Source organism: Megalobrama amblycephala, linkage group LG21 (genome assembly GCF_018812025.1).
Source record: "Megalobrama amblycephala isolate DHTTF-2021 linkage group LG21, ASM1881202v1, whole genome shotgun sequence".
Classification (NCBI taxonomy): domain Eukaryota; kingdom Metazoa; phylum Chordata; class Actinopteri; order Cypriniformes; family Xenocyprididae; genus Megalobrama; species Megalobrama amblycephala.
In genome coordinates, this window is record NC_063064.1 from 10,273,530 (window position 1) to 10,290,868 (window position 17,339).

At 39.5% G+C, this 17,339-nt stretch overlaps 1 long non-coding RNA gene across 1 annotated transcript; it reads right to left on the minus strand.

The window, feature by feature from the left end:
* Nucleotides 1-11,509: 11,509 nt before the first annotated feature.
* Nucleotides 11,510-12,962, minus strand: LOC125257234. The gene is made up of 3 exons (XR_007182268.1): nt 12,146-12,962; nt 11,781-12,063; nt 11,510-11,687 (listed from the first exon to the last, which is right to left on the minus strand). It is a non-coding gene; the product is annotated as an uncharacterized LOC125257234 (long non-coding RNA).
* Between the last annotated feature and the right edge of the window lie 4,377 nt (nt 12,963-17,339).

The following is a 17,339-nucleotide window of genomic DNA, read 5'->3' on the forward strand; positions in this document are numbered from 1 at the left end:
AATGATTTAACATACTTGGCTAAAAACATGTCTCTCATCTCTCCGGGATGCAGTGTGTATCCAATGTTCCTGGACCCATCCATGTTCATTTTCCAACGTGGAATAACACATAATAGATATCATTTTAAAGCTTTGAATCTCATCTTTTTAATGCATCTAACCATTTTGAAAAACTCCTAACGAGTGCTGAGAAGCACCTCTAAACCGGAGTTTACCACCCATTGGCACCACCTGGCTGCGGAAAAAATGAACAACAATTTTTCAAACTATTCTTTATGCTATCACCACGAAATTTGAACCAGATGCAGCTCATATATAGGAGAGCATCACCAAAAAAGAATTTTTTAGTGATCTTATTGTGTTCCTGAGTTATTCCATGTCAAATAAAAAAAAGAAAAATTATTTTTAAAAAATGATATATATTTTTTGTCTTTTATCAGCTGTTTCTCAGCAAGAAAATGTCCAAATGTAATGTAATTTATATTTTCTTAAAATTTAAAATCTTTTCTATCAAATGATACCTACGTTTTGACTCTTCTTGCTAGAGTTTTGGAGTTATGAGTCTTTACTTTTGTGTGTGTCGCTCAGAAAAAAGAACTGTAAAAAAGCCTTCAGGTCTTAAAGGGTTAATGTCTGTCTTTGCTCCTCAGTTAATTCCCGTAGATTTAGGTTTGAAAGGAATTTATTGTTATCACCACCAGAAGAAAGCCTCGATTGGGACGTGTAAAGCCTCTTATAAAAGGCCCTAAAAATTTGGTTAATTGTTTTGTTGTCGTGGTGACACCTACCTTCTTTATCTTTGATGCTGGATATGACCTGCGCTCGAGACCGGTTACGCAATAAGTTTGCTAGATATTTGTTAGGTTTATTAGCAAACTCATACATCCGCTGTCTAGCAAAGAATACAGATTTTTCCGCTTTATTAGTGAGAACTGCTTCGAGAGAGGTTTTAACCGTTTCTATCTCAGCTAGGAGTGTATCTGAGGGGCGCGCATTATATTTTATTTGCAAGTCGTGGAGGATAATTTCTAATTTTCTCTGTTCTGCCAGCTGCTTTTTTTTCTGGTTGGCTACGTAAGAGATAATTATTCCCCTAATGTAAGCTTTTGCAGTGTCCCAAAGCAAATTGGGAGTATTGTACTTTTATTATTGTTAAATTCAGTTCTCTATCAGCTGAATGTGTCATGTGACTCTTCCTGATTTATTTCACCTGGAAGTATTGGCGCCAACAGTAAGACGATGCAGGAATTCAGACAAGCTAGATGTTAGTGCTCCTGATTATTCTACTGCTGGTTACCAGGCATACACGGTAAAAAATGATAATATTTTGTATATTCTTTATTTGATTTGTGGTTTAGTGGTGTTATGTGTAAAACTGTTTGTTGTTTTTGTTTGTGTCTAGTTTTCACGGTGTTCCAAACAAATAAAAAATGCATGGACATCAGTATTTTGGAATCGTGGACTGTTTAATAACCAGCCAGTAGTTACAAATACAGTAAGAAACAATGGTAACTTTAGCCACATTTAACAGTATATTAGCAACGTGCTAACTAAACACAATCAGGAAGACAATTTGCAAACATCACAAAATAAATATATATGAAATTGGATCATCTACAGTTAGTATTGATCCATCTTTGAGAAACAACTTCTGTCCAAATCCTGTGTTTTACAAACCCTTGTGTTAATGACTTGCACATATTGGTATATGAATTCATCTAGCCACATTCACTTCATAAATAAAATTACATCACTGCATCCTTAGTAGCTCAGTGGCCTGTTGCATGAAGCTAGTTTAACAAACTCTGAGTTTCAGAGTAGGTTTAGAGTTGACAAATCCAGATTTCACAAGTTTGTGTGCCCATATAATCTTAGCGTAAATGGTAAACAGATTTGGCTTGCTGTCTGCTATAGAGGTGTCACAGATCCCTTGTTCCCCGGACTCCATTTCCCATAATCCTCTTGTTTCCACACCTGCACTCACTTCCCTCGTCATCTCCCCATCTTCACGGATCATCTGCACCTGGACTCTCTCATCAGCACTCCCTTTATATTGCACTCACTCCCTTCACTCCTTGTCTGGTCTTATATGTTACTTAATATGTTACTATATGTTTCTATGTGTTCCTTGACATTGCATTGTATGTGTTTGGATATAGATTCTTGCTTTCATTCAGTAAAGACACTTGTTTGTGGATCTCCGAGTACTGCCTCATCTATACACCAGCACATCTGTAACAGAAGACCGGACCATTTAAACGACTGGATATCCACAAAACAGTTATGGATTATCTTCGTCTCTCCGTGGCTCCAACTCCTCCTGTGCCTTCTACACCACTGACAACCGCTGATCACCTCATCGGGCTGTTACAGTTTTGACATTACACCAGCACATCTGTAACAAGAGGGGCTCGGAGAGGATATTCTACTCAAGCTCCCATTGCCCCCATAACAGGCAAAATTGTACAAAAAGGAGGAGAAGGGGAGGAGGAGGGATGCCGAAAGAACTAACAACAGGAAGAGGGAAGATGCTGGTTTTATACCTTGGTATTAATTGGAAGATTAGATGGGCGTACTCCTCCCGGAATTATGTTTATTAACTTCACAAATCCAACCTGGTTTAGATCAGGATCAGCTGTTGCACAATACTCAGTATAAACGTTCAGGTTTAATCCAGAGTTTGCGATTAACTCTGAAGTGCGTGCCCCTGAAAGTGTGACACATGCAGCAAACAGCCAATCACATAGAACATGCCGAGCATCCGTTTGAATAATTTCTCATGAGAGAGCAATGCAATTCACTTCCCTTCTGAAGATTAAGAGATCGTTATGAAAAATTACACTAAACGCATTTACAAGGCAGGAATAAACACTGCTGCAGTGAAAGTTTGAGAAGGCAGCTGAAAGAAAATATGTGACTTTATCAATGCATGTGAAGCAAAGAAATAAACCTAATAATTTATAATATAATAATTTGTATTAGTTTCACAAAGAGCTCAAATGAATACAAATAAGCTTAATTTTAATTATATATTGATGCATGTATTATAATTATATCTGTAATGTATGGAGCGGGGCAACGGAGTTGGAGATCCAGGTGCAGGCTTTATTAATAAGAGCAAAGTCGTACAGGCAGAGAGTCAAACACCAGCAAACAGATACAGGAAGGCAAGGCAAAAGAGTAATCCAAACACAGGCAAAGGTCTAGGCAGGCAGCAAATGATCATCAAACAAGGAAAAAAGTCCAGGGTCAAAAACACAGGCAAGGCTAGGAAAGGACAAGGTAGAACAAAGGCTAGGTGGGGAATTGTGGGAAATGGAGTCCAGAGTGAAGTGAAAATGTCTGCGACGGAAAAGCAGGCAATGGAAACGTGACAGAACGTGAACCCAAAGGAACCCCAAAGGAGTGACTTCGAGAAACTCCTAAATCTTGGAGGGAGGTAGAACAGGGGGTGGGATGGAGGGCTTGGAGACTGAGGCAGGGCAGACGGATCAGGGCAAAGAAGATTGGACAGATGGCCAAGTAGACAGGCTTGAAGACCACCACGGCGAAGCAGACTACCACCAAAGCACTTCAGATGGGCTTGACAACCCCCACGGTGGAGCAGACGACTGCCACTGCAGGTCAGATGGGCTTGAAGAACCCCACGGTGGAGCGGACGACCACCACTGCAGGTCAGACCTGCTTGAAGACCCCCACATCCATGCAGATGGAACTGAAGACCCCCATGGCGAAGCGAGTGAATCCAGATTGAACTCCAGTGACCTGGTTGTATTGAGGCAGGCAAACAGTTCAGGAACGCCCTTTACGGTCGTATCGAGGCAGACAGGAAACTCAGGAACCACCCTCGTGGTCACATCAGGGCTGACAGGGGACTCAAGGACGACCTCTGTAGTTGTTCCAGGGCAGATAGGGAGCTCAGGGTTCACAAGGCTGGGCTCTGGGACAGCAGGGAACTCTAGAGTGGACTCATAGACTGAGGTGGACTCTGGAGTAAATTTGTGGACTGGAGCGGGCTCTGGAGCAGATTCAATGACTGGAGCTGTCTCTGAAGCAGATTCATGGGCTGGAGCGAATTCAGGGACTGAAGTGGGCTCTGGAGAGGATTCAAGGACTGGAGGAGACTCATGGGCTGGAGCTGTCTCTGGGGCAGATTCATGGGCTGGAGCTGTCTCTAGGGCAGATTCATGGACTGGAGCAGGCTGTGGAACTGGAGCTGATGTGTGTGTAGTCCACACGCACCAAATGGTTGTGGCCATAATGGCCAACGCTGCAATCTCTGAGGGCTCCGGTTTGGCAGCCATCTTGGCTGAGGGCTCACAGACAGCCACCTTAGCTGTGAAAGGACAAGGTGAAAGTTCATAGATGGCCTCCTTAGCTGTGACAGGACAGGGCAAAAGTTCATAGACGGCCTCCTTAGCCATGACAGGATGGGACAAAAGTTCATAGACGGCCTCCTTAGCCATGACAGGACGGGACAAAAGTTCATAGACGGCCTCCTTAGCCATGACAGGACAGGGCAAAAGTTCATAACTGGGTACGACTGACACCTCTAGAGGGTCTGTCCACCTCTGGAGGTTCTACAGTGGTACTATCCGTAAACAGGAAGGAATCAAAAATGGCCTCTGTGGCTGGTTCTGGGCAAGACAAAAGTTCACAGACAGCCTCTGCGGCTAGGTCGAGACAGGACAAGAGTTCATCAACGGACTCTGTGGCTGATTCAGGATAGGATGAGAGTGTGTCGCTGGACGCCAACACCGTGCATGTAGCTGAAGCAAGCACTGCCATTTTGTGAGGTTCTGCAGCATATGCCGCCACCTCTGGAGATTCAGCGGTAATGTACGCGGCCCAGGTACACCATAAGGTGACCCCCATTATGGGGAGCGCTGCAGACAGGGGGATCAGTTCAGGAGTAGGAGGACTAAAATTAATTGGTTTGGGGAAACCAGCGGTTCAAACTGACGCCAGCAGTGGATCCTCCATGCTGGATGCCAAACTCTGACGTTTGATGAAGGGTTCCCCTGACAGAACAGAGTCGTTTTTCCTGAGGAGGGTTGTGGCAACAAGACGTGGTGTGAGAAAGTTTAAGTGAGTTAAATGTGCATTTGCAACTGAAAGTTATCTAGAGCCAAAATGGTGATGTACATGTAAAACACGAGGATTGCATGAAACGAAATGCTATATATTCATTTGTGACAGTCTAAAAATGAGGTTAATGTCTCATGAATGTTATGGTGAAACACGTTTGACTGAAAATCATGTAAAAGGTGAATGTATTGTGTTTGATAGTAATATGTTACAGAACTGAAGACACAAATAACTTGTGAAAGGCCTTTATTGTAATGTAACTGTCTTTATTGAAAATGTTTTACAAAGAAGCAAATAATGGTTGTTCTGTAAAGTTAAAAATGTTAATGTTGTGAATACATTGAAAGGAAATAAAATATTGAGAATCAATTAAATACTGTTGAAGACTGCAGCCAGTACTCCTGCATTAGAAACTGTAGGCCCAGATGACGCTCCACTGAAAGCACTACAGTCCTCATGTTTTTTTTCATTGCTTCTCCCATTCTCCTGATTGCTATTATTTTATTTAATAAAAAATATCCTGGAAAGACTGGATAGGTCTGTTTCTCTTTTTTTATTCACTCTCTGACAGCTAATCAAAAAGACACGTGATTAATTGATGCAATAAACTGTGGGCCACACAAAAAGTATACATTTAGCTTATATGCTCACGTAAAATCTGCCATTGTGATTTCTACGCTTATCGTGCGAGACCCCGCTACCATGAACTGTCACTATGAGGAACCTACCAATGGTCAGATCAGTTCTTCTAAAAATATTTGTGTTATCTTTAACCAGTATCATCATTATCTGATGTTTTACGTCAACTGCCTTACTCAAATGCCGTGATAAATAAATCATGCATGCTTCAAAGCAAGCATTGTTGAGGAATGCTACTTACATCTTAACTCACACTTTTTATGACTGAAGCGTCGGAATTCATGCTCAGCAGCTTCTGTAAACATAAAGCCCGCCTACTTTGATTTGATTGGTCATCTCAGTATTTTGACTTTGACGAGTGGATGAAAGAGACAGCTCAGATGAGAAGATGCTGTGCAATATTCTTGCAGCACTAACTTAAAGTTAATACTATATTATGCAATTATTTGACAAACTTATATATACACCTCGGTCCGGACCTCAGTGACCTCATAGCTGGCCATGTGTTTACATAATTATGATGCACATTGTATTGATTAAAGTAATTTTATTTCACCACAACTACACACATATTGTATACTTTGTAATATTATGTTTAGTTAGTGTTAGAACTTCTCGATTTCATGGAACAGTTGTATTATTGTTACCTCAACAGCTCTTCAGACATTGAATGAGTGACGACGGGTCAGTGCCGTCTACCGGTATGTTTAATAGCTGACTATATAAATACCCGACACAAAAGCTGTGTTTAGTGGAATGTGTGTGTAAGAAATCTACCACAGCCAGCAGCCCAGAATCTAGCGTTAGCATCAGTTCTGGCAGGTCACGTCAGTCAAGCTTGCATCAGCTGACTCCCAGGTGACTTGCGTCTACCTATAGGAATACGATGCCTATCACAGAATCTATATATAAGCTCCTCAGTTTATCAGCAGCTATTGCATTTCTCAGGAGCAAATTACCCTCCTCCATCCCCAGCTCCTCCTCTCTTCAGTCAGGATGGTCTTATTATTTCCCTAATCAGACTAATTCTCGAAATATGTGTTCGTTAAATTATGACATTCAATGATATCTGCATATGTTGGTCCTGTTCTGTTTACCCTAGGGGGTTTATTGCTGCTCTCCCTGCTCTTATTCATGCTAGGCTGCATGGAGGCGCAGGGAGTTCTTGCCCAGAACAGAACCATACCGCCAATACAAACTCTATGCATTATCTATCATATTTGACGATAGGTCCTGACAGAAGTGGCTTTTCATCACAGACAGACAGATTTTAAGTACTTGGATAATAAAATAAATCTTATACAACCTGTTTTATTGTGTGCCTTTTACAGACTTTATAAGTTAATGAATAATATGTTAACAAGAATAGTGTGTGAAGTGCTTAAATTGACTTATTAAACTGTTTTTTACCAACATTTGTAAATGTATAAAATGATGAATTGAAAGTTCAAATGAATTGAAAGTTTACCAACATTTGTAAGCATTTCAATTTACATTAAATAATGATCTGCTAATCATTATGTAATTTTTATTAAGTTCATTAGTAAACATTAACAAGCACATTATCTCATATTAACTAATGATCTTTTAAGCATTATTTAACGTTTGTTAATGATTTATTAATGAAAGTTATTATAAATTATCGTCACCGTCATGTTCTGTTTGTTTTGATTTTCATTCATCACATGTGCTCCATTGTTCTGTTTTCCCGCCACTCGTCAGTCACCATGGACACTGCACTAATCATCACAGCTGTTTGTCTTTTGAGTTCATCGTCTGAGTATTTAAGTTCCTGTCTTCCTTTAGTTTGTTGTCGGCTCTCGTATGTCTTGAGTGTTGTTTCCCTACCTGGATCTGTATTTTCCCATTGGATTATCAAGTAAAGACTTATTTGAGAGTATTCTTCTTCGTCGTATGTTTATATGCAACCAGCAGGTTACACTTACACTGAGTTAATAATTAAATGTGTGGTTTTCATTCACATGAAAGAAGGTCACTTCGGTCACCAAATCAGAAACTCTTGTCTGTCTCTAAATCAATATTAAACTGTAGGAGGGATTGTGCTTTTTCTGTAGTTGATTCCAGACTCTGGAATGACCTGCCTATTTCGATTAGACTGGCTTCATCTTTATCTGTTTTTAAATCTAAGTTAAAAACATATAATTCATGTTGAAGCTTCCATTACATTGTATTATTATTATTTTATAATGCTAAAGCACTAATTTTAGTTTATTTTATGGTATTTTTCTACAATTCTTTGTGCATGTGTTTTATTGCTTTATAGTTTTTTTGTTTGATTTTTTTTTTTTTTACATTTTGTGTGTTCTGTGTTTTTAGTTATTTTAAAGCACATTAGACAATGTAAGCTGTATTTAATTGTGATATGTAAATAAATTAAATCTTTCCACGTTTCCTAAGTTGATGGGAAAAGTGGAAGAATCAACACTTTTGATAATGTGTACATTGACATCATCTAGACTGAAATGTCTGAATTTGTTGTGTTAAAAGATTGTTTTTATTTTTTTTCTTCATAATAGCACCCGTCAGATTATTTAGTCAGAGACCTACCATGCCTGTTGCTAGTAGATGATTTATTTATGCAAATTATAAATGTAATAGAAAAATACAGTAATCAAATATTTATTGAAACTGCAACATTCTTAAAACCAATTGTTTAGTCAAATTCAAGAAGGTCCATATTTTAAATCTCTTTCTAACCTGTTTCTGCCTTAAAGTAACATAGTTCTTGTAATTGTTTAACTATAGCATTTGTTACAATAAGGATATAATTACAGGTAATACTATTGATTGCTCCTCAGTGACCTTTTTTTCTTTCTTTTTATAGCATTTGTTATGAAAAATTAGCAACACAGTTAGAAACTTTAGCTACAACATGCCACACTTGTAATATAAATCTTTAGTGAAAAATCTATTCCCTTAACAGATTATCTATTATAAATTCAACAACTAGTCAAAATTTCCCACAATAAATGCAATAAAACGTGATAAATTCTAGTAAATGTGGACATCATTCTGTGGACAGAAATTTAAAAAGCTTGCAGGAGGAAATTTCCCCGTTCCCTTTCGAAAGGAAACTCCACTCTGCATTGAACAGAACGCATTGGGGAACCGTCACGTGACCCAGGTGTCGAAAGCACTATCCAACAACTCCAATTGCTATTGGCCGGCGACAGCCTATGACGTCATACGCGCGACCCGGATGTATAAAGGGAGTGCCTGGAGAGACAGTCTCTATCTTTTTCATCTTTCGGTCCTGTTCTGTCTGATTGCATCTATACCAAAAGACTCCGGTAGGGTTTTCTATATATACGTTCATGATAGTGTGTTTATCCGTGTCCCAGGGTTTGACACTTGATATTCATATTTTTCTGAGTGTTTTCTGTCTGGAGAGGAGCACACATACACAGTGCTTGAGGGCACTGCTGTGTGTCTGTCTGTTGTTTACTCTGTTCTCGTTTGTCACTCTCCCCGAGGGAAGAGCTGTCTGCATCTCTGCCTGGTGGTTCTGGCCCCTGTTTGTGCTAAGGCTTAACGGTGGCTGCAATCATAGGGCTCGCAGATGAGCTCGTTGGGAAGTTTGAGAAAGTTTTATTCTCTCAACTTCCCTGGGGCTGGCGAGAGCACCCGGATGACGATGACGTTCGTGTTTGACGTCATCGCGTCCGGCGGCGAGCGCTCCTCTGGCGGGTATATGCGAGCTGCTGTGTGTTTGGGACGCGCTTCTCGGCGGGCTGCGGCTGCCGGGAAGGCTCGTTAAGAAAGGGGCCGCGTGCGGACGGTTCGGCGAGCGGTTCCTTTCTGTCCATTAATACGGCAGCTTCCATACTTTCCATTCTGATCTCCGCGTTTGAGATCGGTGAGGAATGGAAAAATCCCTAGCCATTCAGATTTGTATCTGAACCCAGACAGACGGGAGGAGGAGGAAGAGCGAGTGAGACGGGTGATCGATTGTAAACACTGTTGCGTTTGTAATCGATCTCCCAGCTATATAGGGTGATTTATAGCTACCCTCTCCTCTTCTTCTTCCACCTCCTGTGTGTATATGTATATATATATATATATATATATATAAACATATGTCATGCTCAGATGCTTCTTATGGTCAGACTGATGGCTGGGCCCATAGTCATTGTTTCTATCAGCCCGCTGTTTCTGTTTGATAGTAAGAGGATCTTTAAGCTTAAAGAACCTTAGATTCCATCCTTTTATGTAAAAAGGAGCATTAGGAGTTTTTGGTTTTTGAGCTGCAGGAGGGTCTATAATTTATTCATTTGAAATAAGACCTTATTTCCTGTATAGTTTTCTGAGCATGTAGTCAGGAAAATTAGGGGGGTTTTGGCAAACTGAAGTTGATACCACTTGTCACTTCAGCTAATATGTAGATGTTTAGGTCGGCCTTATTCGGCCGCCTGACATTGTTTGCTTGTGAGCTTCACTTTCTTTCTCTTATCCATGAGATTTGGAGGTGAAGCCCGGGCTTCACTAGGCTTGTGGCCTTGTAAGAAGGCCCGTAGCTTAGCGGCTAGGCTAGAGCTAGGTTTGGTGTGTTATTTACATAACCTTATATTTACTATCCCTGATTAGGTTGTATAGTTCCTAGTTCTGGCCTCCTCCCGAGGGAGTTGTTAGGCCGTATGCCATTATCCCCTTGCTTATGTAGGCGCAATTGTGAGATTAACAGCTAGGTCGTAGACTGTTTTGACTCCCTGATGCTGTCTCTCAGGTGGTAGGCCCTTATCTTTGCGTAGATAAGTTATGCAGGTTTTTGCTAGGCCCCACTTCCTAGAACCTTCATGCTAAGGGAAATGAATTCCTCTGAGCCACTTGATATTGGTGTTTATCAAGTTTGATTGGACGATGCTAGTTTTTAGTCTTTCGTCTTCTAGGCTTAGAACAGATTTGAGGATCTGTATGGGAATGTTTTTCCTTTTAAATAGCATGTATTTCAAAGTTTATGTTACTTTGAGTTCTAGATTTTTGCCCTACATATATATATGTGAGCTTACGTATGCTGCCACAGGTTAGTACCTGTTCTCTTACAGTTTTTTCTGATTGCTAAAGCACATTTTTTGTAACTATTGGCTATTTTTGCAAAACTCTACACACAAATAAGAAAACCTTTCACCCAATTATCAAAACATTGTAGTTCTCTTGCAAAAGCGAACACAGCTAGATTAACTCTTCACACCTTCGTAAAAATGGTGTTTTCGTATCAAACAGTAAACACAAGCCATCATCTTCTAAGCACACAATGTGCCAACTACACACTGATGGTATGAATACAAAACACATCTGGCTTTTGCTTTCTCTGTGTACAGATGTCAATTTGAGGTCATACTTTTGTCATAGTGTCATGTAAACATACAAGGATCCAAACTTCAAGTATTGGTGTTTATTCACACTCATCAAAACCAAGACAAAGTCAGAACACAAAATAGTAATTTCACAAAAAAAAAGAAAAAAAAAGACAATCAGCCGTACACTTGGTCGTACACTTTCCAGCACCAGGCAGAGAAGAGCTCCTCGATGGGATTTAAGAATGGAGAGTATGGAGGGAGGTTGAGTGCCATGAAGGATGGGTGGTCTGTAAACCAGTTGCGGACCAAAGCAGCCCTATGGAAACTAACATTGTCCCATATGATGACATATCGGGTATGCTCTGGTCTCTGAACAGTGAGCATGTCATGTAAGGTGTCCAGGAATGCAATAATGTCTGCAGTGTTGTATGGGCCTATGGTTACATGATGGTGAACAACACCATTTTGGCTTATAGCTGCACACATGGTTATGTTACCACCACGTTGTCCTGGGACATTGATGATGGCACGGTGTCCAATAATGTTCCTGCCACGTCTCCTGGTTTTACTGAGGTTAAAACCGGCCTCATCTACAAAAAGTAGCTCATGTCCCATGGCATCTGCTTCTAGTTCCATCACTCTCTGGACAAGACAAAACAAATGCAACACATCAGGCCCATGCACAGCACTACAGTATGCACTTCCAATTTCAGAACCAATGACACTATAGCTTACCTGCACATAGTCATATCGCAGTTGCTTTACACGTTCTGTGTTTCTCTCGAAAGGAACTCTGTAAATTTGCTTCATTCTTATTCTGTGGTGCGCAAGTACACGACTTAGTGCAGAAATGCTTACACTGTGTATATTTTGAAAGATGGTGTCATTATCAATTATGCGCTACTGTATTTCGCGCAGTCTTATTGCATTATTGGCAATCACCATGTTCACTATATGGGTCTCTTGCTCTGGAGTGAACATTCTTCCTCTGCCCCCAACATCTGGACGTCTAGCAATTCTGTAAAGTAACAATTTCAGTATTTTTGCATGTATGGTACTGTTGTGTTTCTCAGAGTATGGCAGTGCTACAAAGTACTTACCGATTCTCATTTCGAAATGTCCTAATGATGCTTGCCACAGTGTAGCGGCTCAAATTAGGCTGAACCCGTTGGCCAGCTTCCCTCAGGGTCATCCCATGGTTGATGACATGGTCCACTATTGTAGCTCTGATGTCATCAGTTATTATATTTCTTACTCTTCCTCTTTCCCCTCCTCGTCCTCTTCTTGCTCCTCCTTGTCCTCTTCCTCTAACGTCCTCTAACCCTCTCGCTTCTTCACCTCCACGTCCTCTTCCTCCAACTTCTTCACCTCCACGTCCTCTCCCTCGGCCTCCTTGGCCTCCTCTGATTCTCACTCTTCTCACTCTTACTGCTCCTTCCATTGTACTCCACACAGACAGCTTACCTGTGGCTTATTTATAGTGCTTAGGCTGACTGCAAAGTTAACTAATTATCTAAAACAGTTTTCACATGTGAAAGTGTGCCAGACAGTTGGCAAAATAGTGTTAATGATAGCCATACATGTGTATAATTTTGCTAGGAGTGTGTTGGAAATTTGGTAATTGAGTGTAAGAAGTGAGTTGTGTTTAAAGTTCTGCAAAAAGAGTGTTGTGCAGTGAATTGTGCCTACAGTTTTGCAAAGTGTGTGTTACAAAATTGCAAACTGAGTGCAAAGCAGTGTTTGTGCTTTTAGTTTTGCAAACTCAGTGAGTGGTTTTGCTATACGTATTAATAGTTTTAGAAATTGTGCTACAAGAATCACGATTAGCGCTTAAGCATTCAGAAAAAAACTGTAATAGTAGGCCCCTTTCTGCTGTAAAGCGGCCTCTATTTGAGAGGATGGTGACTACATATTCCCCAGTTAAGAGGTGTATTTGTGTCACTGAGTGCATCACCTGTTGGTTTGCATACTCAGGGTAGTTAGAACCACTTTTTGAGGAAAGTTGGTATCTATTTTAGCTCCCTGGTGATCTTGTTAGCGGTTATATTGCATATAACTCAGATTGTAGGCTTTATATATTTAGCCTCCTTCTAGTTAGCAGTTGTTTTCTACAATGCTGATTAACTGATCATGGTTTGCTCACATATGTACACTACCACAGGCCCTGCCATGTGTTTGTTTGAGTTAGTAGGCCTTATAGCCTCCCTTAGACCACGTTGGATTTGTTTGGTTCCCTTTAGTCACATGTTTAGGGTACATTGCCTGTTGGAATGTTTTGATATTACACTGCTTCAGGCCCTGCAGCATGTTTGTTTGAGGTAGTAGGCTTAACACTCTGAGGTCTAAAAACGCGCCGGCGCGTTTTGCAGTTTTTTTTTCACATTGCAGCAAAACAGACTTAAAATACTCCGTCATTTTTTATCATAGAGACATAAGTAATATATCAAATGAAACTATAGAATGTCTTCTTTTTTTTGTGTACACTCACAATCAAAATAAAACTTTGTGCTTTTTAAAAATAAATAAAATATACAGGGTGTGCTGTCCTGCCATCTCCGTCTCTGCAAACATCATTCTAAAACGTCACTAAAAGTAACTAAAATAGACGGCTTATACATGCTAAATGGACATGAGAGATATGTCTTTGCAAAGCTTTAAGTGTCTACTTTTAAACGAAACAAATAAATTCAAAAAAAAATATTCTCCCTTTATGTAATCAGTATAAAAGTAAAGAGAGGTACTGTTTCTCCTGTCTTACCTAATTATCTTTAATGTGTGCCCGCCCACGCGCAGAGCGCTCTATTCATAAGATAATAAGCTGAGGCGATCTATGCAAACTGTAAACGCCCCTAACAGCGTCTTAAAAAGCATCAACTTTCATCAGATTCATTCGCTTTCCTGCGCGTTTGGAAGATGGCACGCTACTCAGGTGAGCAGGCTCTTCAGTGGTCCTGGACAGTGAGGAAGAGTTCACTTTTTCCTCGGAAGAAGAACACGACTCTGACGATGAACGTCTGTATTTTGAAGAGCGACTTGATCCAGCTGAAGATACAGTTTCTGATGAGTAAGTGATTTAGTTTTACTTAAATTATTTGACGTGTTTTTTCTATAAGCATACATATATATTTGCCTTATATTTACATCTAGGCCTATCTATATAACTTTATCTCATAAAAATGCTTATAAATAGAATGCTTTTCTGTTGATATACTTAAATTATTTGACGTGTTTTTTTTATATAAGCGTACATATATATTTGCCTTATATTTACATCTATCTATATAACTTTATCTCATAAAAATGCTTATAAATAGAATGCTTTTCTGTTGATATTCGACTTGTTATTAATATGCATAGATACGTTGGATACACGCGTTAGATCGATTAACTGCATGCAGTTGAATAGCATATTATGATAGACGTGAATGTGCTAAAATATGCTTGGTTGTGAAATGCGCGAACGTGTTGCTATTCACTAAATGTGCTAACTGATATAGCAGACTGTAACGTTTACACATTCACACACTTTGTCCGGTAATGGCCAATTGACAGACATATACAGCATGCTTGTATACCTGTTAATTTCCTGTCAGTTATGCATAGCTAATGGAATGAGAGTAGTATCTTATATGCTAATAATAACAGTTTTTTTGTTTTGTTTTAGAAATGTGGATCCATCACTCTCACATTCACCTGCAATTCTCACTAAGAGGGCACGCAGCAACACAGGCGATAATGAGAAAGAGTAAGTACATGTTTACCCACTATATGTGCAAACTGATATAGCAGACTGTAACGTTTACACATTCGCACACTTTGTCCGGTAATGGCCAATTGACAGACATATACAGCATGCTTGTATACCTGTTAATTTCCTGTCAGTTATGCATAGCTAATGGTATGAGAGTATTATCTTATATGCTAATAATAACAGTTTTTTTGTTTTGTTTTAGAAATGTGGATCCATCACTCTCGCATTCACCTGCAATTCTCACTAAGAGGGCACGCAGCAACACAGGCGGAAATGAGAAAGAGTAAGTACACGTTCACCCACTATATGGTAGGCCTATGTACACTACCGTTCAATAGTTTGAAATCGGTATGATTTTTCATGTTTTTAAAATAAGTTTCGTCTGCTCACCAAGGCTACATTTATTCAATTAAAAATACAGTAAAAACAGTAATATTGTGAAATATTATTCCAATTTAAAATAACTGTGTACTATTTAGTCTACAGTGTCACATGATCCTTCAGAAATCATTCTAATATGAGGATTTGCTACTCAAGAGACATTTATTGTTTACAATTGTTCAGAAATGTTTCTTGAGCTGCAAATCATCATATTAGAATGATTTCTGAAGGATCATGTGACACTGAAGACTGGAGTAATGATGGTGAATATTCAGCTTTGACATCACAAGAATAAATGACTTTGTGAAATATATTTAAATAGTACACAGTTATTTTAAATTGGAATAATATTTCACAATATTCCTGTTTTTACTGTATTTTTTATTAAATAAATGTAGCCTTGGTGAGCAGACGAAACGTATTTTAAAAACATTAAAAATCTTAGTGATCCCAAACTTTTGAATGGTAGTGTATGTATATATGTGTCTGTATGGCTTTCTTTCTTATGCGTGCACAATATATTAGCATTAGTGCTTGGTAATGTTAATATATACAATAATAAACATTATATTAGTGTTAGTTATTGATGATGCAAATAGTATAGCTCCTTGTGTAATAACCATCTCACTGTTTTTTTTTCTCCAGCTATAGCCCTAATGAGAGTGCTCCAAAACCCCTTGCAAAAAAGGCCAAGAAAAACATTCAGACAAGCAACAGGCATTCAGCTCTGTCATGGAAAACAGATAATGACACTGACATGGTTCCACAGACTCTGAGATTCCTACCTGCACGGGAACCTGGACCACAGCTGCGTCCTGCTGATGAACACACTCCTAAGAGTCTCTTCAAAATGTTCAAAATGCAAGGAATAATGCCACCGCTGGTCGTCGGAACTGCATGCTTTGCAAAGTACAGCTTGGTAAAAGGCAAGACACACCTTGGAAATGCCAGGCATGTGACATTTACTTGTGTCTTCAGTTGAAAAGGAACTGTTTTCAAAAATGGCACACAGATGTGTGACTGTTCAGATTCTCTGTTCACCACCTCTCACTGACCATTGGGCTGCAAAGATTATCTATATGTGATCAAGCAGGTTATGTATAGGGTGTAAAAGTGGGCTTTTTTTATAAACCTTACCTTTATTTGCCTGTATACACAAAATGTGCCTTTGACCCTAGTTTATATGTGGATTATATTGTTAACTTTATTTTAAATAAAAAAGAAAAAAAAACAATGATATGTCTTGTCTTTGCATTTTCTTAGTTGACTCAGTCACATTCCTGACTGAATGGCTCATTATGCGGCTCATTAGGGGCAGGGTCTTAATCTCCCCAGGTGTAAATCACTTCATTATTCATGAAGAGTCACACCTCTTCGCATATGGCCTACCTAAACAAAAGTGTCTTAGAAATTTAAAATCAATACAATGTTTTATGTGTCAGAGTAGAGAGGATCATTTCCACATCATTTTGAAGCAAAAACTCTACACTAAAATATACAATTCTCAAAAGTCTTGTGAAAAAACATTTAGTATGCACTTTGAGGTATTGTTTCAGTTACTTTTTTTTTTTTTTTTCAATAACCACGCATAAACATTATTCCTTTAAAAACACAAACATGTACGTACATGTTCCTCACATATTATGGTAGCCTAGTTTGTGCTGAATACAGTGTAATGACACTTTTGTCATTAATATGTTTATAATCAACTGATAAAAGCACAAATGTCAGAGCATGTCAAAACTTCTCCAGGGCCCAAAATCAGCCTCAGACTCCAGAGGGTTAATTAGCCTCCCTTAGACCATGTTGGTTGTATTGGTTCCCCTTAGTCACAAGAACTTAGGGTACTTTGCCTGTTTGGAAAGTGTAGCCTAGCACAGGTAGCAGTTGGCTTCCCATAGTTAGTGGGTTAGAGCTGGTTCCCTGTAAGCTTGGTTCCCTGGAAATTCATGAGCTGAAGCCATGTGTCACTGAATCGGCAGGCCACTTCAGGCCTCCTTTTTAGTTTGCACGTTGGCAAAGATTGTGTTTTTCTGTGCGGCTCTGGATGAGATGTCAGTAGAGAAACCTTACTGAGGTTTGGTTTAACCTATTGTTGCCTCTGAGTCGATGATTCTAGTTGAGCTAAGAGCCACCTAGCGCTTAGGTTGGATCTTTGTGCT